This window comes from Aquarana catesbeiana, linkage group LG01 (assembly GCF_042186555.1).
Source record: "Aquarana catesbeiana isolate 2022-GZ linkage group LG01, ASM4218655v1, whole genome shotgun sequence".
Classification (NCBI taxonomy): domain Eukaryota; kingdom Metazoa; phylum Chordata; class Amphibia; order Anura; family Ranidae; genus Aquarana; species Aquarana catesbeiana.
In genome coordinates this window covers 406142568-406168962 of record NC_133324.1, presented here as the reverse complement: position 1 = coordinate 406168962, position 26395 = coordinate 406142568, and the positions used below count along the sequence as shown (strand labels likewise).

At 43.7% G+C, this 26395-nt stretch overlaps 15 non-coding genes across 15 annotated transcripts; all 15 read left to right on the top strand.

Moving 5' to 3' along the window:
* Positions 1-2012: 2012 nt before the first annotated feature.
* Positions 2013-2097, top strand: TRNAR-UCU (transfer RNA arginine (anticodon UCU)). The gene is given in 2 exon segments: positions 2013-2049; positions 2062-2097. It is a non-coding gene; the product is annotated as a tRNA-Arg (tRNA).
* A 183-nt stretch (positions 2098-2280) lies between these two features.
* On the top strand, positions 2281-2365 carry TRNAR-UCU (transfer RNA arginine (anticodon UCU)). The gene is given in 2 exon segments: positions 2281-2317; positions 2330-2365. It is a non-coding gene; the product is annotated as a tRNA-Arg (tRNA).
* A 2744-nt stretch (positions 2366-5109) lies between these two features.
* On the top strand, positions 5110-5194 carry TRNAR-UCU (transfer RNA arginine (anticodon UCU)). The gene is given in 2 exon segments: positions 5110-5146; positions 5159-5194. It is a non-coding gene; the product is annotated as a tRNA-Arg (tRNA).
* A 1095-nt stretch (positions 5195-6289) lies between these two features.
* Positions 6290-6374, top strand: TRNAR-UCU (transfer RNA arginine (anticodon UCU)). Its single transcript is given in 2 exon segments — positions 6290-6326; positions 6339-6374. It is a non-coding gene; the product is annotated as a tRNA-Arg (tRNA).
* Positions 6375-7469: 1095 nt separating this feature from the next.
* Positions 7470-7554, top strand: TRNAR-UCU (transfer RNA arginine (anticodon UCU)). Its single transcript is given in 2 exon segments — positions 7470-7506; positions 7519-7554. It is a non-coding gene; the product is annotated as a tRNA-Arg (tRNA).
* Positions 7555-8649: 1095 nt separating this feature from the next.
* On the top strand, positions 8650-8734 carry TRNAR-UCU (transfer RNA arginine (anticodon UCU)). Its single transcript is given in 2 exon segments — positions 8650-8686; positions 8699-8734. It is a non-coding gene; the product is annotated as a tRNA-Arg (tRNA).
* A 1095-nt stretch (positions 8735-9829) lies between these two features.
* On the top strand, positions 9830-9914 carry TRNAR-UCU (transfer RNA arginine (anticodon UCU)). The gene is given in 2 exon segments: positions 9830-9866; positions 9879-9914. It is a non-coding gene; the product is annotated as a tRNA-Arg (tRNA).
* A 1095-nt stretch (positions 9915-11009) lies between these two features.
* TRNAR-UCU (transfer RNA arginine (anticodon UCU)) lies at positions 11010-11094 on the top strand. Its single transcript is given in 2 exon segments — positions 11010-11046; positions 11059-11094. It is a non-coding gene; the product is annotated as a tRNA-Arg (tRNA).
* Positions 11095-12189: 1095 nt separating this feature from the next.
* TRNAR-UCU (transfer RNA arginine (anticodon UCU)) lies at positions 12190-12274 on the top strand. The gene is given in 2 exon segments: positions 12190-12226; positions 12239-12274. It is a non-coding gene; the product is annotated as a tRNA-Arg (tRNA).
* A 2275-nt stretch (positions 12275-14549) lies between these two features.
* On the top strand, positions 14550-14634 carry TRNAR-UCU (transfer RNA arginine (anticodon UCU)). Its single transcript is given in 2 exon segments — positions 14550-14586; positions 14599-14634. It is a non-coding gene; the product is annotated as a tRNA-Arg (tRNA).
* A 1095-nt stretch (positions 14635-15729) lies between these two features.
* TRNAR-UCU (transfer RNA arginine (anticodon UCU)) lies at positions 15730-15814 on the top strand. The gene is given in 2 exon segments: positions 15730-15766; positions 15779-15814. It is a non-coding gene; the product is annotated as a tRNA-Arg (tRNA).
* A 1538-nt stretch (positions 15815-17352) lies between these two features.
* Positions 17353-17437, top strand: TRNAR-UCU (transfer RNA arginine (anticodon UCU)). Its single transcript is given in 2 exon segments — positions 17353-17389; positions 17402-17437. It is a non-coding gene; the product is annotated as a tRNA-Arg (tRNA).
* Positions 17438-20523: 3086 nt separating this feature from the next.
* Positions 20524-20608, top strand: TRNAR-UCU (transfer RNA arginine (anticodon UCU)). The gene is given in 2 exon segments: positions 20524-20560; positions 20573-20608. It is a non-coding gene; the product is annotated as a tRNA-Arg (tRNA).
* Positions 20609-21702: 1094 nt separating this feature from the next.
* TRNAR-UCU (transfer RNA arginine (anticodon UCU)) lies at positions 21703-21787 on the top strand. Its single transcript is given in 2 exon segments — positions 21703-21739; positions 21752-21787. It is a non-coding gene; the product is annotated as a tRNA-Arg (tRNA).
* A 2808-nt stretch (positions 21788-24595) lies between these two features.
* Positions 24596-24680, top strand: TRNAR-UCU (transfer RNA arginine (anticodon UCU)). Its single transcript is given in 2 exon segments — positions 24596-24632; positions 24645-24680. It is a non-coding gene; the product is annotated as a tRNA-Arg (tRNA).
* Positions 24681-26395: the final 1715 nt, after the last annotated feature.

Here is a 26395-nt window from a genome sequence, read left to right as displayed (position 1 = left end):
AAATACTACCAAAAAAACTGTTAGCGATCGCAGGGATCAGGCCTGACTCTGCGAACGCTGCAGTTATGCGTTTAGTGTTTTGTAAGTGACAGTGATCGATCGATACTGCACTTGGGTGGGCTGAGCTGGGCCGGGCGGAGGGGCAAAACGCAGGTGCTAGCAGGTATCTGGGCTGATCCCGCTAACACTGTGTTTTTGGGAACCCTAAACTGCTGGGGACGCTAGTATAGATCTGATCGGATCAGATATTGATCCGATCAGATACTATACCACTAAGGGAGGCGTATGCTGCGTGCGTGGGTGTTAGCGGTACTGGCGCTAATCTGACGCTGCCTGGGGCGACGCATATCACTGCCGGGCGATCAGGGGGCTAAACCTTTATTCGGTAATAAACGGCGGGTGCCCTCACACTAAAAAAAATAAACAAACTAACCAGCGTCACCCGTAACACTTATACGGTGATCAGTGGTGAAAGGGTTAACTAGGGGGCAATCAAGGGGTTAAAACATTTATTAGATAGTATATGGGGGTCCCTGTCGCTATAAAACGCTGACGGCGAACCTAAATATTTACGTCCCTAACTAGGGTCACCAGCGACACTAATACAGCGATCAGAAAAATGATCGCTTAGCGACACTGGTGACAGGGGGTGATCAAGGGGTTAAAACTTTATTAGGGGGGGGTTAGGGGGGTATCCTAGACCTAAAGGGGGGTAATATTCACTGTCCCAACACTGTAACTGTCACAAACTGACACCAATGCAGTAATCAGAAAAAAAAACAAAAAAAAGCAAAAAACTGCTGGTGTCAGTTTGTGACAGGGAGGGGGGGGTGATTGGGGGGGGGATCGGGGGGCGATCGGGGTGTTTTGTGTGCCTGGCATGTTCTACTGTGTGTGTAGTGTTAGTGCACTCACAGTGATGTCTTCTCTCCTCGGCGCTGCAACGGAATACCGAGCCGAGGAGAGATGACATAATTTCCTTTGCTGCTGTTTAGCATACAGCAGCAATGGAAGTTATCTGATTGGCCGGCGGCGATCGCGAGGGGGGGGGGCCACGAACGGATGGCCTCCCCCTCATCTCCGATCGCCGTGGGACCAAAGACGACCACCTCAGGCACCGGGGGGGGGGGTCCGATCGGACCCCCCACCCGCGGAAGGCAAATCACGTATATATACGTGATTTTGCCTGTCCGTGCCACCTTGCCGACGTAAATCGGCGTGAGGCGGTCGTCAAGTGGTTAACCGATGACACCACCAAACTTCCACTTCACTCTCTTGATATGTCTTGCCTTGACTATTGCAACTCCCTACTCTTTGGCCTGCTTCTAAACAGACCATGGCCTCTTCAGTCTATCTTATATGCTGCTGCCAGTCTTATCCCCCTTACCAACCATTTACCAGCAGAAGTGTCAGCCACCACCTCTCTGACAATCTCTCCCTGGCTTCTGTTCACCCATCAAATCAAATTCAAAATACTAACAATATAAAAAGCCACCCACAACTCTGCCCCTAGCTACATCATCAACCTTATCTGATGGTATCAAACAAAACACCCTGTTCTCTCCTTCCAAGAATTCCTATTCACTAGCTCCCTCAACACTTTTTCCAATGCTCGCCTATGGGATTTCCCCAGGGGCTCTCCCTTCCTCTTAAATTCCCTACTCCAATCTATATGTCTATTTCCCACTCTCTAGGCCTCAGTTGATCCCTGGAAACTCTTCAGGGAATTCTATAGCGCCATTACCTAATAGCAGAGCTTTTCATTTTTCCAACAACACATCAACAGTACAAATACTGCTACTTAACATCACCTCCGGTTCCCACATAAAGATCAAAAAAAGTAGCGCTAAGGCAAATGCCCAAACAGGAACATTTCAATCTTAAACTGTATCTGGACCAGATCTTGAGCTCATCCCTGTTATTTAGTGCCAGCCAGTATGAGGATGTGTTTATGTGCTATGACTTGAGTAATAGTTCCTCAGGCAAGGTCCTCTAACCGCACCCAAGGGGAGGGCTCTGTGACGCAATGGATAGCGCATTGGACTTCTAGTTGGTGTAGTAATTCAAAGGCTGTGGGTTCGAGTCCCACCAGAGTCAGTTTAATATAGTCCTTGTTTATAGTCATGCTGCTCTAATGCTATCAACTAATGGATTCCATTCAAAAGGTAGCTGTAGTGAAGTGGATTTGCCAAATAAGCTTATAATAGTGCCTAGAGTTTCAGGCTTCTCTTGAGAGTTGATATCAGCAAAATTGGAGGTACCTTATGAAATTCAAAGCAGGGCTCTGTGACGCAATGGATAGCGCATTGGACTTCTAGTTGGTGTAGTAATTCAAAGGTTGTGGGTTCGAGTCCCACCAGAGTCAGTTTAATATAGTCCTTGTTTATAGTCATGCTGCTCTAATGCTATCAACTAATGGATTCCATTCAAAAGGTAGCTGTAGTGAAGTGGATTTGCCAAATAAGCTTATAATAGTGCCTAGTGTTTCAGGCTTCTCTTGAGAGTTGATATCAGCAAAATTGGAGGTACCCTGTGAAATTCAAAGCAAAGAGGTGGATTTGTAAGCTAACCTGCATTCTATTGTTCCCTTCCTTCTTACTGTGTCCTCTCTTGTCAGCCCCACAACCATTTACTGTCCAAATCTTGCTACCTTCAACTCAATTAGATTTCCAAACAATGCCCCATCTTAACCGATGACACCACCAAACTTCCACTTCACTCTCTTGATATGTCTTGCCTTGACTATTGCAACTCCCTACTCTTTGGCCTGCTTCTAAACAGACCATGGCCTCTTCAGTCTATCTTATATGCTGCTGCCAGTCTTATCCCCCTTACCAACCATTTACCAGCAGAAGTGTCAGCCACAACCTCTCTGACAATCTCTCCCTGGCTTCTGTTCACCCATCAAATCAAATTCAAAATACTAACAATATAAAAAGCCACCCACAACTCTGCCCCTAGCTACATCATCAACCTTATCTGATGGTATCAAACAAAACACCCTGTTCTCTCCTTCCAAGAATTCCTATTCGCTAGCTCCCTCAACACTTCTTTCAATGCTCGCCTATGGGATTTCCCCAGGGGCTCTCCCATCCTCTTAAATTCCCTACTCCAATATATATGTCTATTTCCGACTCTCTAGGCCTCAGTTGATCCCTGGAAACTCTTCAGGGAATTCTATCCCGCCATTACCTAATAGCAGAACTTTTCATTTTTCCAACAACACATCAACAGTACAAATACTGCTACTTAACATCACCTCCGGTTCCCACCTAAAGATCAAAAAAAGTAGCGCTAAGGCAAATGCCCAAACAGGAACATTTCAATCTTAAACTGTATCTGGACCAGATCTTGAGCTCATCCCTGTTATTTAGTGCCAGCCAGTATGAGGATGTGTTTATGTGCTATGACTTGAGTAGTAGTTCCTCAGGCAAGGTCCTCTAACCACACCAAAAGGGAGGGATCTGTGGTGCAATGGATAGTGCATTGGACTTCTAGTTAGTGTAGTAATTCAAAGGCTGTGGGTTCGAGTCCCACCAGAGGCAGTTTTATATAGTCCTTGTTTATAGTCATGCTGCTCTAATGCTATCAACTAATGGACTCCAATCAAAAGGTAGCTGTAGTGAAGTGGATTTGCCATACAAGCTAATAATAGTGCCTAGTGTTTCAGGCTTCTCTTGAGAGTTGATATCAGCAAAATTGGAGGTACCCTGTGAAATTCAAAGCAAAGAGGTGGATTTGTAAGCTAACCTGCATTCTATTGTTCCCTTCCTTCTTACTGTGTCCTCTCTTGTCAGCCCCACAACCATTTACTGTCCAAATCTTGCTACCTTCACCTCAATTAGATTTCCAAACAATGCCCCATCTTAACCGATGACACCACCAAACTTCCACTTCACTCTCTTGATATGTCTTGCCTTGACTATTGCAACTCCCTACTCTTTGGCCTGCTTCTAAACAGACCATGGCCTCTTCAGTCTATCTTATATGCTGCTGCCAGTCTTATCCCCCTTACCAACCATTTACCAGCAGAAGTGTCAGCCACCACCTCTCTGACAATCTCTCCCTGGCTTCTGTTCACCCATCAAATCAAATTCAAAATACTAACAATATAAAAAGCCACCCACAACTCTGCCCCTAGCTACATCATCAACCTTATCTGATGGTATCAAACAAAACACCCTGTTCTCTCCTTCCAAGAATTCCTATTCGCTAGCTCCCTTAACACTTCTTCCAATCTTCCTTCTTACTGTGTCCTCTCTTGTCAGCCCCACAACCATTTACTGTCCAAATCTTGCTACCTTCACCTCAATTAGATTTCCAAACAATGCCCCATCTTAACCGATGACACCACCAAACTTCCACTTCACTCTCTTGATATGTCTTGCCTTGACTATTGCAACTCCCTACTCTTTGGCCTGCTTCTAAACAGACCATGGCCTCTTCAGTCTATCTTATATGCTGCTGCCAGTCTTATCCCCCTTACCAACCATTTACCAGCAGAAGTGTCAGCCACCACCTCTCTGACAATCTCTCCCTGGCTTCTGTTCACCCATCAAATCAAATTCAAAATACTAACAATATAAAAAGCCACCCACAACTCTGCCCCTAGCTACATCATCAACCTTATCTGATGGTATCAAACAAAACACCCTGTTCTCTCCTTCCAAGAATTCCTATTCGCTAGCTCCCTTAACACTTCTTCCAATGCTCGCCTATGGGATTTCCCCAGGGGCTCTCCCATCCTCTTAAATTCCCTACACCAATCCATGTCTATTTCCCACTCTCTAGGCCTCAGTTGATCCCTGGAAACTCTTCAGGGAATTCTATCCCGCCATTACCTAATAGCAGAACTTTTCAATTTTCCAACAACACATCAACAGTACAAATACTGCTACTTAACATCACCTCCGGTTCCCACCTAAAGATCAAAAAAAGTAACGCTAAGGCAAATGCCCAAACTGGAACATTTCAATCTTAAACTGTATCTGGACCAGATCTTGAGCTCATCCCTGTTATTTAGTGCCAGCCAGTATGAGGATGTGTTTATGTGCTATGACTTGAGTAATAGTTCCTCAGGCAAGGTCCTCTAACCGCACCCAAGGGGAGGGCTCTGTGACGCAATGGATAGCGCATTGGACTTCTAGTTGGTGTAGTAATTCAAAGGCTGTGGGTTCGAGTCCCACCAGAGTCAGTTTAATATAGTCCTTGTTTATAGTCATGCTGCTCTAATGCTATCAACTAATGGATTCCATTCAAAAGGTAGCTGTAGTGAAGTGGATTTGCCAAATAAGCTTATAATAGTGCCTAGTGTTTCAGGCTTCTCTTGAGAGTTGATATCAGCAAAATTGGAGGTACTCTGTGAAATTCAAAGCAAAGAGGTGGATTTGTAAGCTAACCTGCATTCTATTGTTCCCTTCCTTCTTACTGTGTCCTCTCTTGTCAGCCCCACAACCATTTACTGTCCAAATCTTGCTACCTTCACCTTAATTAGATTTCCAAACAATGCCCCATCTTAACCGATGACACCACCAAACTTCCACTTCACTCTCTTGATATGTCTTGCCTTGACTATTGCAACTCCCTACTCTTTGGCCTGCTTCTAAACAGACCATGGCCTCTTCAGTCTATCTTATATGCTGCTGCCAGTCTTATCCCCCTTACCAACCATTTACCAGCAGAAGTGTCAGCCACCACCTCTCTGACAATCTCTCCCTGGCTTCTGTTCACCCATCAAATCAAATTCAAAATACTAACAATATAAAAAGCCACCCACAACTCTGCCCCTAGCTACATCATCAACCTTATCTGATGGTATCAAACAAAACACCCTGTTCTCTCCTTCCAAGAATTCCTATTCGCTAGCTCCCTGAACACTTCTTTCAATGCTCGCCTATGGGATTTCCCCAGGGGCTCTCCCATCCTCTTAAATTCCCTACTCCAATATATATGTCTATTTCCCACTCTCTAGGCCTCAGTTGATCCCTGGAAACTCTTCAGGGAATTCTATCCCGCCATTACCTAATAGCAGAACTTTTCATTTTTCCAACAACACATCAACAGTACAAATACTGCTACTTAACATCACCTCCGGTTCCCACCTAAAGATCAAAAAAAGTAGCGCTAAGGCAAATGCCCAAACAGGAACATTTCAATCTTAAACTGTATCTGGACCAGATCTTGAGCTCATCCCTGTTATTTAGTGCCAGCCAGTATGAGGATGTGTTTATGTGCTATGACTTGAGTAATAGTTCCTCAGGCAAGGTCCTCTAACCGCACCCAAGGGGAGGGCTCTGTGACGCAATGGATAGCGCATTGGACTTCTAGTTGGTGTAGTAATTCAAAGGTTGTGGGTTCGAGTCCCACCAGAGGCAGTTTAATATAGTCCTTGTTTATAGTCATGCTGCTCTAATGCTATCAACTAATGGATTCCAATCAAAAGGTAGCTGTAGTGAAGTGGATTTGCCATACAAGCTAATAATAGTGCCTAGTGTTTCAGGCTTCTCTTGAGAGTTGATATCAGCAAAATTGGAGGTACCCTGTGAAATTCAAAGCAAAGAGGTGGATTTGTAAGCTAACCTGCATTCTATTGTTCCCTTCCTTCTTACTGTGTCCTCTCTTGTCAGCCCCACAACCATTTACTGTCCAAATCTTGCTACCTTCACCTCAATTAGATTTCCAAACAATGCCCCATCTTAACCGATGACACCACCAAACTTCCACTTCACTCTCTTGATATGTCTTGCCTTGACTATTGCAACTCCCTACTCTTTGGCCTGCTTCTAAACAGACCATGGCCTCTTCAGTCTATCTTATATGCTGCTGCCAGTCTTATCCCCCTTACCAACCATTTACCAGCAGAAGTGTCAGCCACCACCTCTCTGACAATCTCTCCCTGGCTTCTGTTCACCCATCAAATCAAATTCAAAATACTAACAATATAAAAAGCCACCCACAACTCTGCCCCTAGCTACATCATCAACCTTATCTGATGGTATCAAACAAAACACCCTGTTCTCTCCTTCCAAGAATTCCTATTCGCTAGCTCCCTTAACACTTCTTCCAATGCTCGCCTATGGGATTTCCCCAGGGGCTCTCCCATCCTCTTAAATTCCCTACACCAATCCATATGTCTATTTCCCACTCTCTAGGCCTCAGTTGATCCCTGGAAACTCTTCAGGGAATTCTATCCCGCCATTACCTAATAGCAGAACTTTTCATTTTTCCAACAACACATCAACAGTACAAATACTGCTACTTAACATCACCTCCGGTTCCCACCTAAAGATCAAAAAAAGTAACGCTAAGGCAAATGCCCAAACTGGAACATTTCAATCTTAAACTGTATCTGGACCAGATCTTGAGCTCATCCCTGTTATTTAGTGCCAGCCAGTATGAGGATGTGTTTATGTGCTATGACTTGAGTAATAGTTCCTCAGGCAAGGTCCTCTAACCGCACCCAAGGGGAGGGCTCTGTGACGCAATGGATAGCGCATTGGACTTCTTGTTGGTGTAGTAATTCAAAGGCTGTGGGTTCGAGTCCCACCAGAGTCAGTTTAATATAGTCCTTGTTTATAGTCATGCTGCTCTAATGCTATCAACTAATGGATTCCATTCAAAAGGTAGCTGTAGTGAAGTGGATTTGCCAAATAAGCTTATAATAGTGCCTAGTGTTTCAGGCTTCTCTTGAGAGTTGATATCAGCAAAATTGGAGGTACTCTGTGAAATTCAAAGCAAAGAGGTGGATTTGTAAGCTAACCTGCATTCTATTGTTCCCTTCCTTCTTACTGTGTCCTCTCTTGTCAGCCCCACAACCATTTACTGTCCAAATCTTGCTACCTTCACCTCAATTAGATTTCCAAACAATGCCCCATCTTAACCGATGACACCACCAAACTTCCACTTCACTCTCTTGATATGTCTTGCCTTGACTATTGCAACTCCCTACTCTTTGGCCTGCTTCTAAACAGACCATGGCCTCTTCAGTCTATCTTATATGCTGCTGCCAGTCTTATCCCCCTTACCAACCATTTACCAGCAGAAGTGTCAGCCACCACCTCTCTGACAATCTCTCCCTGGCTTCTGTTCACCCATCAAATCAAATTCAAAATACTAACAATATAAAAAGCCACCCACAACTCTGCCCCTAGCTACATCATCAACCTTATCTGATGGTATCAAACAAAACACCCTGTTCTCTCCTTCCAAGAATTCCTATTCGCTAGCTCCCTCAACACTTCTTTCAATGCTCGCCTATGGGATTTCCCCAGGGGCTCTCCCATCCTCTTAAATTCCCTACTCCAATATATATGTCTATTTCCCACTCTCTAGGCCTCAGTTGATCCCTGGAAACTCTTCAGGGAATTCTATCCCGCCATTACCTAATAGCAGAACTTTTCATTTTTCCAACAACACATCAACAGTACAAATACTGCTACTTAACATCACCTCCGGTTCCCACCTAAAGATCAAAAAAAGTAGCGCTAAGGCAAATGCCCAAACAGGAACATTTCAATCTTAAACTGTATCTGGACCAGATCTTGAGCTCATCCCTGTTATTTAGTGCCAGCCAGTATGAGGATGTGTTTATGTGCTATGACTTGAGTAATAGTTCCTCAGGCAAGGTCCTCTAACCGCACCCAAGGGGAGGGCTCTGTGACGCAATGGATAGCGCATTGGACTTCTAGTTGGTGTAGTAATTCAAAGGTTGTGGGTTCGAGTCCCACCAGAGGCAGTTTTATATAGTCCTTGTTTATAGTCATGCTGCTCTAATGCTATCAACTAATGGATTCCAATCAAAAGGTAGCTGTAGTGAAGTGGATTTGCCATACAAGCTAATAATAGTGCCTAGTGTTTCAGGCTTCTCTTGAGAGTTGATATCAGCAAAATTGGAGGTACCCTGTGAAATTCAAAGCAAAGAGGTGGATTTGTAAGCTAACCTGCATTCTATTGTTCCCTTCCTTCTTACTGTGTCCTCTCTTGTCAGCCCCACAACCATTTACTGTCCAAATCTTGCTACCTTCACCTCAATTAGATTTCCAAACAATGCCCCATCTTAACCGATGACACCACCAAACTTCCACTTCACTCTCTTGATATGTCTTGCCTTGACTATTGCAACTCCCTACTCTTTGGCCTGCTTCTAAACAGACCATGGCCTCTTCAGTCTATCTTATATGCTGCTGCCAGTCTTATCCCCCTTACCAACCATTTACCAGCAGAAGTGTCAGCCACCACCTCTCTGACAATCTCTCCCTGGCTTCTGTTCACCCATCAAATCAAATTCAAAATACTAACAATATAAAAAGCCACCCACAACTCTGCCCCTAGCTACATCATCAACCTTATCTGATGGTATCAAACAAAACACCCTGTTCTCTCCTTCCAAGAATTCCTATTCGCTAGCTCCCTTAACACTTCTTCCAATGCTCGCCTATGGGATTTCCCCAGGGGCTCTCCCATCCTCTTAAATTCCCTACACCAATCCATATGTCTATTTCCCACTCTCTAGGCCTCAGTTGATCCCTGGAAACTCTTCAGGGAATTCTATCCCGCCATTACCTAATAGCAGAACTTTTCATTTTTCCAACAACACATCAACAGTACAAATACTGCTACTTAACATCACCTCCGGTTCCCACCTAAAGATCAAAAAAAGTAACGCTAAGGCAAATGCCCAAACTGGAACATTTCAATCTTAAACTGTATCTGGACCAGATCTTGAGCTCATCCCTGTTATTTAGTGCCAGCCAGTATGAGGATGTGTTTATGTGCTATGACTTGAGTAATAGTTCCTCAGGCAAGGTCCTCTAACCGCACCCAAGGGGAGGGCTCTGTGACGCAATGGATAGCGCATTGGACTTCTAGTTGGTGTAGTAATTCAAAGGCTGTGGGTTCGAGTCCCACCAGAGTCAGTTTAATATAGTCCTTGTTTATAGTCATGCTGCTCTAATGCTATCAACTAATGGATTCCATTCAAAAGGTAGCTGTAGTGAAGTGGATTTGCCAAATAAGCTTATAATAGTGCCTAGTGTTTCAGGCTTCTCTTGAGAGTTGATATCAGCAAAATTGGAGGTACTCTGTGAAATTCAAAGCAAAGAGGTGGATTTGTAAGCTAACCTGCATTCTATTGTTCCCTTCCTTCTTACTGTGTCCTCTCTTGTCAGCCCCACAACCATTTACTGTCCAAATCTTGCTACCTTCACCTCAATTAGATTTCCAAACAATGCCCCATCTTAACCGATGACACCACCAAACTTCCACTTCACTCTCTTGATATGTCTTGCCTTGACTATTGCAACTCCCTACTCTTTGGCCTGCTTCTAAACAGACCATGGCCTCTTCAGTCTATCTTATATGCTGCTGCCAGTCTTATCCCCCTTACCAACCATTTACCAGCAGAAGTGTCAGCCACCACCTCTCTGACAATCTCTCCCTGGCTTCTGTTCACCCATCAAATCAAATTCAAAATACTAACAATATAAAAAGCCACCCACAACTCTGCCCCTAGCTACATCATCAACCTTATCTGATGGTATCAAACAAAACACCCTGTTCTCTCCTTCCAAGAATTCCTATTCGCTAGCTCCCTCAACACTTCTTTCAATGCTCGCCTATGGGATTTCCCCAGGGGCTCTCCCATCCTCTTAAATTCCCTACTCCAATATATATGTCTATTTCCCACTCTCTAGGCCTCAGTTGATCCCTGGAAACTCTTCAGGGAATTCTATCCCGCCATTACCTAATAGCAGAACTTTTCATTTTTCCAACAACACATCAACAGTACAAATACTGCTACTTAACATCACCTCCGGTTCCCACCTAAAGATCAAAAAAAGTAGCGCTAAGGCAAATGCCCAAACAGGAACATTTCAATCTTAAACTGTATCTGGACCAGATCTTGAGCTCATCCCTGTTATTTAGTGCCAGCCAGTATGAGGATGTGTTTATGTGCTATGACTTGAGTAATAGTTCCTCAGGCAAGGTCCTCTAACCGCACCCAAGGGGAGGGCTCTGTGACGCAATGGATAGCGCATTGGACTTCTAGTTGGTGTAGTAATTCAAAGGTTGTGGGTTCGAGTCCCACCAGAGGCAGTTTTATATAGTCCTTGTTTATAGTCATGCTGCTCTAATGCTATCAACTAATGGATTCCAATCAAAAGGTAGCTGTAGTGAAGTGGATTTGCCATACAAGCTAATAATAGTGCCTAGTGTTTCAGGCTTCTCTTGAGAGTTGATATCAGCAAAATTGGAGGTACCCTGTGAAATTCAAAGCAAAGAGGTGGATTTGTAAGCTAACCTGCATTCTATTGTTCCCTTCCTTCTTACTGTGTCCTCTCTTGTCAGCCCCACAACCATTTACTGTCCAAATCTTGCTACCTTCACCTCAATTAGATTTCCAAACAATGCCCCATCTTAACCGATGACACCACCAAACTTCCACTTCACTCTCTTGATATGTCTTGCCTTGACTATTGCAACTCCCTACTCTTTGGCCTGCTTCTAAACAGACCATGGCCTCTTCAGTCTATCTTATATGCTGCTGCCAGTCTTATCCCCCTTACCAACCATTTACCAGCAGAAGTGTCAGCCACCACCTCTCTGACAATCTCTCCCTGGCTTCTGTTCACCCATCAAATCAAATTCAAAATACTAACAATATAAAAAGCCACCCACAACTCTGCCCCTAGCTACATCATCAACCTTATCTGATGGTATCAAACAAAACACCCTGTTCTCTCCTTCCAAGAATTCCTATTCGCTAGCTCCCTTAACACTTCTTCCAATGCTCGCCTATGGGATTTCCCCAGGGGCTCTCCCATCCTCTTAAATTCCCTACACCAATCCATATGTCTATTTCCCACTCTCTAGGCCTCAGTTGATCCCTGGAAACTCTTCAGGGAATTCTATCCCGCCATTACCTAATAGCAGAACTTTTCATTTTTCCAACAACACATCAACAGTACAAATACTGCTACTTAACATCACCTCCGGTTCCCACCTAAAGATCAAAAAAAGTAACGCTAAGGCAAATGCCCAAACTGGAACATTTCAATCTTAAACTGTATCTGGACCAGATCTTGAGCTCATCCCTGTTATTTAGTGCCAGCCAGTATGAGGATGTGTTTATGTGCTATGACTTGAGTAATAGTTCCTCAGGCAAGGTCCTCTAACCGCACCCAAGGGGAGGGCTCTGTGACGCAATGGATAGCGCATTGGACTTCTTGTTGGTGTAGTAATTCAAAGGCTGTGGGTTCGAGTCCCACCAGAGTCAGTTTAATATAGTCCTTGTTTATAGTCATGCTGCTCTAATGCTATCAACTAATGGATTCCATTCAAAAGGTAGCTGTAGTGAAGTGGATTTGCCAAATAAGCTTATAATAGTGCCTAGTGTTTCAGGCTTCTCTTGAGAGTTGATATCAGCAAAATTGGAGGTACTCTGTGAAATTCAAAGCAAAGAGGTGGATTTGTAAGCTAACCTGCATTCTATTGTTCCCTTCCTTCTTACTGTGTCCTCTCTTGTCAGCCCCACAACCATTTACTGTCCAAATCTTGCTACCTTCACCTCAATTAGATTTCCAAACAATGCCCCATCTTAACCGATGACACCACCAAACTTCCACTTCACTCTCTTGATATGTCTTGCCTTGACTATTGCAACTCCCTACTCTTTGGCCTGCTTCTAAACAGACCATGGCCTCTTCAGTCTATCTTATATGCTGCTGCCAGTCTTATCCCCCTTACCAACCATTTACCAGCAGAAGTGTCAGCCACCACCTCTCTGACAATCTCTCCCTGGCTTCTGTTCACCCATCAAATCAAATTCAAAATACTAACAATATAAAAAGCCACCCACAACTCTGCCCCTAGCTACATCATCAACCTTATCTGATGGTATCAAACAAAACACCCTGTTCTCTCCTTCCAAGAATTCCTATTCGCTAGCTCCCTCAACACTTCTTTCAATGCTCGCCTATGGGATTTCCCCAGGGGCTCTCCCATCCTCTTAAATTCCCTACTCCAATATATATGTCTATTTCCCACTCTCTAGGCCTCAGTTGATCCCTGGAAACTCTTCAGGGAATTCTATCCCGCCATTACCTAATAGCAGAACTTTTCATTTTTCCAACAACACATCAACAGTACAAATACTGCTACTTAACATCACCTCCGGTTCCCACCTAAAGATCAAAAAAAGTAGCGCTAAGGCAAATGCCCAAACAGGAACATTTCAATCTTAAACTGTATCTGGACCAGATCTTGAGCTCATCCCTGTTATTTAGTGCCAGCCAGTATGAGGATGTGTTTATGTGCTATGACTTGAGTAATAGTTCCTCAGGCAAGGTCCTCTAACCGCACCCAAAGGTAGGGATCTGTGACGCAATGGATAGCGCATTGGACTTCTAGTTGGTGTAGTAATTCAAAGGCTGTGGGTTCGAGTCCCACCAGAGGCAGTTTTATATAGTCCTTGTTTATAGTCATGCTGCTCTAATGCTATCAACTAATGGATTCCAATCAAAAGGTAGCTGTAGTGAAGTGGATTTGCCATACAAGCTAATAATAGTGCCTAGTGTTTCAGGCTTCTCTTGAGAGTTGATATCAGCAAAATTGGAGGTACCCTGTGAAATTCAAAGCAAAGAGGTGGATTTGTAAGCTAACCTGCATTCTATTGTTCCCTTCCTTCTTACTGTGTCCTCTCTTGTCAGCCCCACAACCATTTACTGTCCAAATCTTGCTACCTTCACCTCAATTAGATTTCCAAACAATGCCCCATCTTAACCGATGACACCACCAAACTTCCACTTCACTCTCTTGATATGTCTTGCCTTGACTATTGCAACTCCCTACTCTTTGGCCTGCTTCTAAACAGACCATGGCCTCTTCAGTCTATCTTATATGCTGCTGCCAGTCTTATCCCCCTTACCAACCATTTACCAGCAGAAGTGTCAGCCACCACCTCTCTGACAATCTCTCCCTGGCTTCTGTTCACCCATCAAATCAAATTCAAAATACTAACAATATAAAAAGCCACCCACAACTCTGCCCCTAGCTACATCATCAACCTTATCTGATGGTATCAAACAAAACACCCTGTTCTCTCCTTCCAAGAATTCCTATTCGCTAGCTCCCTCAACACTTCTTCCAATGCTCGCCTATGGGATTTCCCCAGGGGCTCTCCCATCCTCTTAAATTCCCTACACCAATCCATATGTCTATTTCCCACTCTCTAGGCCTCAGTTGATCCCTGGAAACTCTTCAGGGAATTCTATCCCGCCATTACCTAATAGCAGAACTTTTCATTTTTCCAACAACACATCAACAGTACAAATACTGCTACTTAACATCACCTCCGGTTCCCACCTAAAGATCAAAAAAAGTAACGCTAAGGCAAATGCCCAAACTGGAACATTTCAATCTTAAACTGTATCTGGACCAGATCTTGAGCTCATCCCTGTTATTTAGTGCCAGCCAGTATGAGGATGTGTTTATGTGCTATGACTTGAGTAGTAGTTCCTCAGGCAAGGTCCTCTAATCGCACCCAAAGGGAGGGCTCTGTGGCGCAATGGATAGCGCATTGGACTTCTAGTTAGTGTAGTAATTCGAAGGTTGTGGGTTCGAGTCCCACCAGAGTCGGTTTTATATAGTCCTTGTTTATAGTCATGCTGCTCTAATGCTATCAACTAATGGATTCCATTCAAAAGGTACCTGTAGTGAAGTGGATTTGCCATACAAGCTAATAATAGTGCCTAGTGTTTCAGGCTTCTCTTGAGAGTTGATATCAGCAAAATTGGAGGTACCCTGTGAAATTCAAAGCAAACACGTGGTTTTGTAAGCTAACCTGCATTCTTTTGTTCCCTTCCTTCTTACTGTGTCCTCTCTTGTCAGCCCCACAACCATTTACTGTCCAAATCTTGCTACCTTCACCTCAATTAGATTTCCAAACAATGCCCCATCTTAACCGATGACACCACCAAACTTCCACTTCACTCTCTTGATATGTCTTGCCTTGACTGTTGCAACTCCCTACTCTTTGGCCTGCTTCTAAACAGACCATGGCCTCTTCAGTCTATCTTATATGCTGCTGCCAGTCTTATCCCCCTTACCAACCATTTACCAGCAGAAGTGTCAGCCACCACCTCTCTGACAATCTCTCCCTGGCTTCTGTTCACCCATCAAATCAAATTCAAAATACTAACAATATAAAAAGCCACCCACAACTCTGCCCCTAGCTACATCATCAACCTTATCTGATGGTATCAAACAAAACACCCTGTTCTCTCCTTCCAAGAATTCCTATTCGCTAGCTCCCTCAGCACTTCTTCCAATGCTCGCCTACGGGATTTCCCCAGGGGCTCTCCCTTCCTCTTAAATTCCCTACACCAATCCATATGTCTATTTCCCACTCTCTAGGCCTCAGTTGATCCCTGGAAACTCTTCAGGGAATTCTATCCCGCCATTACCTAATAGCAGAACTTTTCATTTTTCCAACAACACATCAACAGTACAAATACTGCTACTTAACATCACCTCCGGTTCCCACCTAAAGATCAAAAAAAGTAACGCTAAGGCAAATGCCCAAACTGGAACATTTCAATCTTAAACTGTATCTGGACCAGATCTTGAGCTCATCCCTGTTATTTAGTGCCAGCCAGTATGAGGATGTGTTTATGTGCTATGACTTGAGTAGTAGTTCCTCAGGCAAGGTCCTCTAATCGCACCCAAGTGGAGGGCTCTGTGGCGCAATGGATAGCGCATTGGACTTCTAGTTGGTGTAATAATTCAAAGGTTGTGGGTTCGAGTCCCACCAGAGTCGGTTTTATATAGTCCTTGTTTATAGTCATGCTGCTCTAATGCTATCAACTAATGGATTCCACTCAAAAGGTACCTGTAGTAAAGTGCATTTGCCATACAAGCTAATAATAGTGCCTAGTGTCTCAGGCTTCTCTTGAGAGTTGATATCAGCAAAATTGGAGGTACCCTGTGAAATTCAAAGCAAAGAGGTGGATTTGTAAGCTAACCTGCATTCTATTGTTCCCTTCCTTCTTACTGTGTCCTCTCTTGTCATCCCCACAACCATTTACTGTCCAAATCTTGCTACCTTCACCTCAATTAGATTTCCAAACAATGCCCCATCTTAACCGATGACACCACCAAACTTCCACTTCACTCTCTTGATATGTCTTGCCTTGACTATTGCAACTCCCTACTCTTTGGCCTGCTTCTAAACAGACCATGGCCTCTTCAGTCTATCTTATATGCTGCTGCCAGTCTTATCCCCCTTACCAACCATTTACCAGCAGAAGTGTCAGCCACCACCTCTCTGACAATCTCTCCCTGGCTTCTGTTCACCCATCAAATCAAATTCAAAATACTAACAATATAAAAAGCCACCCACAACTCTGCCCCTAGCTACATCATCAACCTTATCTGATGGTAGCAAACAAAACACCCTGTTCTCTCCTTCCAAGAATTCCTATTCGCTAGCTCCCTCAACACTTTTTCCAATGCTCGCCTATGGGATTTCCCCAGGGGCTCTCCCATCCTCTTAAATTCCCTACACCAATCCATATGTCTATTTCCCACTCTCTAGGCCTCAGTTGATCCCTGGAAACTCTTCAGGGAATTCTATCCCGCCATTACCTAATAGCCGAACTTTTCATTTTTCCAACAACACATCAACAGTACAAATACTGCTACTTAACATCACCTCCGGTTCCCACCTAAAGATCAAAAAAAGTAACGCTAAGGCAAATGCCCAAACAGGAACATTTCAATCTTAAACTGTATCTGGACCAGATCTTGAGCTCATCCCTGTTATTTAGTGCCAGCAGTGCCCACAACACTGCCCCTAGTTACATCATCAACCTTATCTGATGGTATCAAACAAAACACCCTGTTCTCTCCTTCCAAGAATTCCTATTCGCTAGCTCCCTCAACACTTCTTCCAATGCTCGCCTATGGGATTTCCCCAGGGGCTCTCCCATCCTCTTAAATTCCCTACTCCAATCTATATGTCTATTTCCCACTCTCTAGGCCTCAGTTGATCCCTGGAAACTCTTCAGGGAATTCTATCCCACCATTACCTAATAGCAGAACTTTTCATTTTTACAACAACACATCAACAGTACAAATACTGCTACTTAACATGACCTCCGGTTCCCACCTAAAGATCAAAAAAAGTAACGCTAAGGCAAATGCCCAAACAGGAACATTTCAATCTTAAACTGTATCTGGACCAGATCTTGAGCTCATCCCTGTTATTTAGTGCCAGCCAGTATGAGGATGTGTTTATGTGCTATGACTTGAGTAGTAGTTCCTCAGGCGAGGTCCTCTAACCGCACCCAAAGGGAGGGCTCTGTGGCGCAATGGATAGCGCATTGGACTTCTAGTTGGTGTAGCAATTCAAAGGTTGTGGGTTCGAGTCCCACCAGAGTCGGTTTTATATAGTCCTTGTTTATAGTCATGCTGCTCTAATGCTATCAACTAATGGATTCCATTCAAAAGGTAGCTGTAGTGAAGTGGATTTGCCAAATAAGCTAATAATAGTGCCTAGTGTTTCAGGCTTCTCTTGAGAGTTGATATCAGCAAAATTGGAGGTACCCTGTGAAATTCAAAGCAAAGAGGTGGATTTGTAAGCTAACCTGCATTCTATTGTTCCCTTCCTTCTTACTGTGTCCTCTCTTGTCAGCCCCACAACCATTTACTGTCCAAATCTTGCTACCTTCACCTCAATTAGATTTCCAAACAATGCCCCATCTTAACCGATGACACCACCAAACTTCCACTTCACTCTCTTGATATGTCTTGCCTTGACTATTGCAACTCCCTACTCTTTGGCCTGCTTCTAAACAGACCATGGCCTCTTCAGTCTATCTTATATGCTGCTGCCAGTCTTATCCCCCTTACCAACCATTTACCAGCAGAAGTGTCTGCCACTACCTCTCTGACAATCTCTCCCTGGCTTCTGTTCACCCATCAAATCAAATTCAAAATACTAACAATATAAAAAGCCACCCACAACTCTGCCCCTAGCTACATCATCAACCTTATCTGATGTTATCAAACAAAACACCCTGTTCTCTCCTTCCAAGAATTCCTATTCGCTAGCTCCCTCAACACTTCTTCCAATGCTCGCCTATGGGATTTCCCCAGGGGCTCTCCCATCCTCTTAAATTCCCTACTCCAATCTATATGTCTATTTCCCACTCTCTAGGCCTCAGTTGATCCCTGGAAACTCTTCAGGGAATTCTATTCCGCCATTACCTAATAGCAGAACTTTTCATTTTTACAACAACACATCAACAGTACAAATACTGCTACTTAACATCACCTCCGGTTCCCACCTAAAGATCAAAAAAAGTAGCGCTAAGGCAAATGCCCAAACAGGAACATTTCAATCTTAAACTGTATCTGGACCAGATCTTGAGCTCATCCCTGTTATTTAGTGCCAGCCAGTATGAGGATGTGTTTATGTGCTATGACTTGAGTAGTAGTTCCTCAGGCAAGGTCCTCGAACCGCACCCAAGTGGAGGGCTCTGTGGGCCAATGGATAGCGCATTGGACTTCTAGTTGGTGTAGTAATTTAAAGGTTGTGGGTTCAAGTCCCACCAGAGTCTGTTTTATATAGTCCTTGTTTATAGTCATGCTGCTCTAATGCTATCAACTAATGGATTCCATTCAAAAGGTACCTGTAGTGAAGTGGATTTGCCATACAAGCTAATAATAGTCTATCTTATATGCTGCTGCCAGTCTTATCCCCCTTACCAACCATTTACCAGCAGAAGTGTCAGCCACCACCTCTCTGACAATCTCTCCCTGGCTTCTGTTCACCCATCAAATCAAATTCAAATTACTAACAATATAAAAAGCCACCCACAACTCTGCCCCTAGCTACATCATCAACCTTATCTGATGGTATCAAACAAAACACCCTGTTCTCTCCTTCCAAGAATTCCTATTCGCTAGCTCCCTCAACACTTCTTCCAATGCTCGCCTATGGGATTTCCCCAGGGGCTCTCCCATCCTCTTAATTCCCTACTCCAATCTATATGTCTATTTCCCACTCTCTAGGCCTCAGTTGATCCCTGGAAACTCTTCAGGGAATTCTATCCCGCCATTACCTAATAGCAGAACTTTTCAGTTTTCCAACAACACATCAACAGTACAAATACTGCTACATAACATCACCTCCGGTTCCCACCTAAAGATCAAAAAAAGTAGCGCTAAGGCAAATGCCCAAACAGGAACATTTCAATCTTAAACTGTATCTGGACCAGATCTTGAGCTCATCCCTGTTATTTAGTGCCAGCCAGTATGAGGATGTGTTTATGTGCTATGACTTGAGTAGTAGTTCCTCAGGCAAGGTCCTCTAAACACCCCCAAAGGGAGGGATCTGTGGTGCAATGGATAGTGCATTGGACTTCTAGTTAGTGTAGTAATTCAAAGGTTGTGGGTTCGAGTCCCACCAGAGTCAGTTTTATATAGTGCTATCAAAAGGTAGCTGTAGTGAAGTGGATTTGCCATACAAGCTAATAATAGTGCCTAGTGTTTCAGGCTTCTCTTGAGAGTTGATATCAGCAAAATTGGAGGTACCCTGTGAAATTCAAAGCAAAGAGGTGGATATGAAAGCTAACCTGCATTCTATTGTTCCCTTCCTTCTTACTGTGTCCTCTCTTGTCAGCCCCACAACCATTTACTGTCCAAATCTTGCTACCTTCACCTCAATTAGATTTCCAAACAATGCCCCATCTTAACCGATGACACCACCAAACTTCCACTTCACTCTCTTGATATGTCTTGCCTTGACTATTGCAACTCCCTACTCTTTGGCCTGCTTCTAAACAGACCATGGCCTCTTCAGTCTATCTTATATGCTGCTGCCAGTCTTATCCCCCTTACCAACCATTTACCAGCAGAAGTGTCAGCCACAACCTCTCTGACAATCTCTCCCTGGCTTCTGTTCACCCATCAAATCAAATTCAAAATACTAACAATATAAAAAGCCACCCACAACTCTGCCCCTAGCTACATCATCAACCTTATCTGATGGTATCAAACAAAACACCCTGTTCTCTCCTTCCAAGAATTCCTATTCGCTAGCTCCCTCAACACTTCTTCCAATGCTCGCCTATGGGATTTCCCCAGGGGCTCTCCCATCCTCTTAAATTCCCTACTCCAATCTATATGTCTATTTCCCACTCTCTAGGCCTCAGTTGATCCCTGGAAACTCTTCAGGGAATTCTATCCCGCCATTACCTAATAGCAGAACTTTTCATTTTTACAACAACACATCAACAGTACAAATACTGCTACTTAACATCACCTCCGGTTCCCACCTAAAGATCAAAAAAGTAGCGCTAAGGCAAATGCCCAAACAGGAACATTTCAATCTTAAACTGTATCTGGACCAGATCTTGAGCTCATCCCTGTTATTTAGTGCCAGCCAGTATGAGGATGTGTTTATGTGCTATGACTTGAGTAGTAGTTCCTCAGGCAAGGTCCTCTAACTGTACACAAGGGGAGGGCTCTGTGGCGCAATGGATAGCGCATTGGACTTCTAGTTGGTGTAGTAATTCAAAGGTTGTGGGTTCGAGTCCCACCAGAGTTGGTTTTATATAGTCCTTGTTTATAGTCATGCTGCTCTAATGCTATCAACTAATGGATTCCATTCAAAAGGTAGCTGTAGTGAAGTGGATTTGCCAAATAAGCTAATAATAGTGCCTAGTGTTTCAGGCTTCTCTTGAGAGTTGATATCAGCAAAATTGGAGGTACCCTGTGAAATTCAAAGCAAAGAGGTGGATTTGAAAGCTAACCTGCATTCTATTGTTCCCTTCCTTCTTACTGTGTCCTCTCTTGTCAGCCCCACAACCATTTACTGTCCAAATCTTGCTACCTTCACCTCAATTAGATTTCCAAACAATGCCCCATCTTAACCGATGACACCACCAAACTTCCACTTCACTCTCTTGATATGTCTTGCCTTGACTATTGCAACTCCCTACTCTTTGGCCTGCTTCTAAACAGACCATGGCCTCTTCAGTCTATCTTATATGCTGCTGCCAGTCTTATCCCCCTTACCAACCATTTACCAGCAGAAGTGTCAGCCACAACCTCTCTGACAATCTCTCCCTGGCTTCTGTTCACCCATCAAATCAAATTCAAAATACTAACAATATAAAAAGCCACCCACAACTCTGCCCCTAGCTACATCATCAACCTTATCTGATGGTATCAAACAAAACACCCTGTTCTCTCCTTCCAAGAATTCCTATTCGCTAGCTCCCTCAACACTTCTTCCAATGCTCGCCTATGGGATTTCCCCAGGGGCTCTCCCATCCTCTTAAATTCCCTACTCCAATCTATATGTCTATTTCCCACTCTCTAGGCCTCAGTTGATCCCTGGAAACTCTTCAGGGAATTCTATCCCGCCATTACCTAATAGCAGAACTTTTCATTTTTACAACAACACATCAACAGTACAAATACTGCTACTTAACATCACCTCCGGTTCCCACCTAAAGATCAAAAAAGTAGCGCTAAGGCAAATGCCCAAACAGGAACATTTCAATCTTAAACTGTATCTGGACCAGATCTTGAGCTCATCCCTGTTATTTAGTGCCAGCCAGTATGAGGATGTGTTTATGTGCTATGACTTGAGTAGTAGTTCCTCAGGCAAGGTCCTCTAACTGTACACAAGGGGAGGGCTCTGTGGCGCAATGGATAGCGCATTGGACTTCTAGTTGGTGTAGTAATTCAAAGGTTGTGGGTTCGAGTCCCACCAGAGTTGGTTTTATATAGTCCTTGTTTATAGTCATGCTGCTCTAATGCTATCAACTAATGGATTCCATTCAAAAGGTAGCTGTAGTGAAGTGGATTTGCCAAATAAGCTAATAATAGTGCCTAGTGTTTCAGGCTTCTCTTGAGAGTTGATATCAGCAAAATTGGAGGTACCCTGTGAAATTCAAAGCAAAGAGGTGGATTTGTAAGCTAACCTGCATTCTATTGTTCCCTTCCTTCTTACTGTGTCATCTCTTGTCAGCCCCACAACCATTTACTGTCCAAATCTTGCTACCTTCACCTCAATTAGATTTCCAAACAATGCCCCATCTTAACCGATGACACCACCAAACTTCCACTTCACTCTCTTGATATGTCTTGCCTTGACTATTGCAACTCCCTACTCTTTGGCCTGCTTCTAAACAGACCATGGCCTCTTCAGTCTATCTTATATGCTGCTGCCAGTCTTATCCCCCTTACCAACCATTTACCAGCAGAAGTGTCAGCCACCACCTCTCTGACAATCTCTCCCTGGCTTCTGTTCACCCATCAAATCAAATTCAAAATACTAACAATATAAAAAGCCACCCACAACTCTGCCCCTAGCTACATCATCAACCTTATCTGATGGTATCAAACAAAACACCCTGTTCTCTCCTTCCAAGAATTCCTATTCGCTAGCTCCCTCAACACTTTTTCCAATGCTCGCCTATGGGATTTCCCCAGGGGCTCTCCCATCCTCTTAAATTCCCTACTCCAATCTATATGTCTATTTCCCACTCTCTAGGCCTCAGTTGATCCCTGGAAACTCTTCAGGGAATTCTATCCCGCCATTACCTAATAGCAGAGCTTTTCATTTTTCCAACAACACATCAACAGTACAAATACTGCTACTTAACATCACCTCCGGTTCCCACCTAAAGATCAAAAAAAGTAGCGCTAAGGCAAATGCCCAAACAGGAACATTTCAATCTTAAACTGTATCTGGACCAGATCTTGAGCTCATCCCTGTTATTTAGTGCCAGCCAGTATGAGGATGTGTTTATGTGCTATGACTTGAGTAGTAGTTCCTCAGGCAAGGTCCTCTAAACTCTGTTGCGCAATGGATAGCGCATTAGACTTCTAGTTGGTGTAGTAATTCAAAGGTTGTGGGTTCGAGTCCCACCAGAATCGGTTTTATATAGTCCTTGTTTATAGTCATGCTGCTCTAATGCTATCAACTAATGGATTCCATTCAAAAGGTAGCTGTAGTGAAGTGGATTTGCCAAATAAGCTAATAATAGTGCCTAGTGTTTCAGGCCTCTCTTGAGAGTTGATATCAGCAAAATTGGAGGTACCCTGTGAAATTCAAAGCAAAGAGGTGGATTTGTAAGCTAACCTGCTTTCTATTGTTCCCTTCCTTCTTACTGTGTCATCTCTTGTCAGCCCCACAACCATTTACTGTCCAAATCTTGCTACCTTCACCTCAATTAGATTTCCAAACAATGCCCCATCTTAACCGATGACACCACCAAACTTCCACTTCACTCTCTTGATATGTCTTGCCTTGACTATTGCAACTCCCTACTCTTTGGCCTGCTTCTAAACAGACCATGGCCTCTTCAGTCTATCTTATATGCTGCTGCCAGTCTTATCCCCCTTACCAACCATTTACCAGCAGAAGTGTCAGCCACCACCTCTCTGACAATCTCTCCCTGGCTTCTGTTCACCCGTTAAATCAAATTCAAAATACTAACAATATAAAAAGCCACCCACAACTCTGCCCCTAGCTACATCATCAACCTTATCTGATGGTATCAAACAAAACACCCTGTTCTCTCCTTCCAAGAATTCCTATTCGCTAGCTCCCTCAACACTTTTTCCAATGCTCGCCTATGGGATTTCCCCAGGGGCTCTCCCATCCTCTTAAATTCCCTACTCCAATCTATATGTCTATTTCCCACTCTCTAGGCCTCAGTTGATCCCTGGAAACTCTTCAGGGAATTCTATCCCGCCATTACCTAATAGCAGAGCTTTTCATTTTTCCAACAACACATCAACAGTACAAATACTGCTACTTAACATCACCTCCGGTTCCCACATAAAGATCAAAAAAAGTAGCGCTAAGGCAAATGCCCAAACAGGAACATTTCAATCTTAAACTGTATCTGGACCAGATCTTGAGCTCATCCCTGTTATTTAGTGCCAGCCAGTATGAGGATGTGTTTATGTGCTATGACTTGAGTAGTAGTTCCTCAGGCAAGGTCCTCTAAACACACCCAAAGGGAGGGATCTGTGGTGCAATGGATAGTGCATTGGACTTCTAGTTAGTGTAGTAATTCAAAGGTTGTGGGTTCGAGTCCCACCAGAGTCGGTTTTATATAGTCCTTGTTTATAGTCATGCTGCTCTAATGCTATCAACTAATGGATTCCATTCAAAAGGTACCTGTAGTAAAGTGGATTTGCCATACAAGCTAATAATAGTGCCTAGTGTTTCAGGCTTCCTTTGAGAGTTGATATCAGCAAAATTGATCCCTGGAAACTCTTCAGGGAATTCTATCCCGCCATTACCTAATAGCAGAACTTTTCATTTTTCCAACAACACATCAACAGTACAAATACTGCTACTTAACATCACCTCCGGTTCCCACCTAAAGATCAAAAAAAGTAACGCTAAGGCAAATGCCCAAACTGGAACATTTCAATCTTAAACTGTATCTGGACCAGATCTTGAGCTCATCCCTGTTATTTAGTGCCAGCCAGTATGAGGATGTGTTTATGTGCTATGACTTGAGTAGTAGTTCCTCAGGCAAGGTCCTCTAATCGCACCCAAAGGGAGGGCTCTGTGGCGCAATGGATAGCGCATTGGACTTCTAGTTAGTGTAGTAATTCAAAGGTTGTGGGTTCGAGTCCCACCAGAGTCAGTTTTATATAGTCCTTGTTTATAGTCATGCTGCTCTAATGCTATCAACTAATGGATTCCATTCAAAAGGTACCTGTAGTGAAGTGGATTTGCCATACAAGCTAATAATAGTGCCTAGTGTTTCAGGCTTCTCTTGAGAGTTGATATCAGCAAAATTGGAGGTACCCTGTGAAATTCAAAGCAAACAGGTGGTTTTGTAAGCTAACCTGCATTCTATTGTTCCCTTCCTTCTTACTGTGTCCTCTCTTGTCAGCCCCACAACTATTTACTGTCCAAATCTTGCTACCTTCACCTCAATTAGATTTCCAAACAATGCCCCATCTTAACCGATGACACCACCAAACTTCCACTTCACTCTCTTGATATGTCTTGCCTTGACTATTGCAACTCCCTACTCTTTGGCCTGCTTCTAAACAGACCATGGCCTCTTCAGTCTATCTTATATGCTGCTGCCAGTCTTATCCCCCTTACCAACCATTTACCAGCAGAAGTGTCAGCCACCACCTCTCTGACAATCTCTCCCTGGCTTCTGTTCACCCATCAAATCAAATTCAAAATACTAACAATATAAAAAGCCACCCACAACTCTGCCCCTAGCTACATCATCAACCTTATCTGATGGTAGCAAACAAAACACCCTGTTCTCTCCTTCCAAGAATTCCTATTCGCTAGCTCCCTCAACACTTTTTCCAATGCTCGCCTATGGGATTTCCCCAGGGGCTCCCCCTTCCTCTTAAATTCCCTACTCCAATCTATATGTCTATTTCCCACTCTCTAGGCCTCAGTTGATCCCTGGAAACTCTTCAGGGAATTCTATCCCGCCATTACCTAATAGCAGAGCTTTTCATTTTTCCAACAACACATCAACAGTACAAATACTGCTACTTAACATCACCTCCGGTTCCCACATAAAGATCAAAAAAAGTAGCGCTAAGGCAAATGCCCAAACAGGAACATTTCAATCTTAAACTGTATCTGGACCAGATCTTGAGCTCATCCCTGTTATTTAGTGCCAGCCAGTATGAGGATGTGTTTATGTGCTATGACTTGAGTAGTAGTTCCTCAGGCAAGGTCCTCTAACCACACCCAAAGGGAGGGATCTGTGGTGCAATGGATAGTGCATTGGACTTCTAGTTAGTGTAGTAATTCAAAGGTTGTGGGTTCGAGTCCCACCAGAGTCAGTTTTATATAGTCCTTGTTTATAGTCATGCTGCTCTAATGCTATCAACTAATGGATTCCAATCAAAAGGTAGCTGTAGTGAAGTGGATTTGCCATACAAGCTAATAATAGTGCCTAGTGTTTCAGGCTTCTCTTGAGAGTTGATATCAGCAAAATTGGAGGTACCTTGTGAAATTCAAAGCAAAGAGGTGGATTTGTAAGCTAACCTGCATTCTATTGCTCCCTTCCTTCTTACTGTGTCCTCTCTTGTCAGCCCCACAACCATTTACTGTCAAAATCTTGCTACCTTCACCTCAATTAGATTTCCAAACAATGCCCCATCTTAACCGATGACACCACCAAACTTCCACTTCACTCTCTTGATATGTCTTGCCTTGACTATTGCAACTCCCTACTCTTTGGCCTGCTTCTAAACAGACCATGGCCTCTTCAGTCTATCTTATATGCTGCTGCCAGACTTATCCCCCTTACCAACCATTTACCAGCAGAAGTGTCAGCCACCACCTCTCTGACAATCTCTCCCTGGCTTCTGTTCA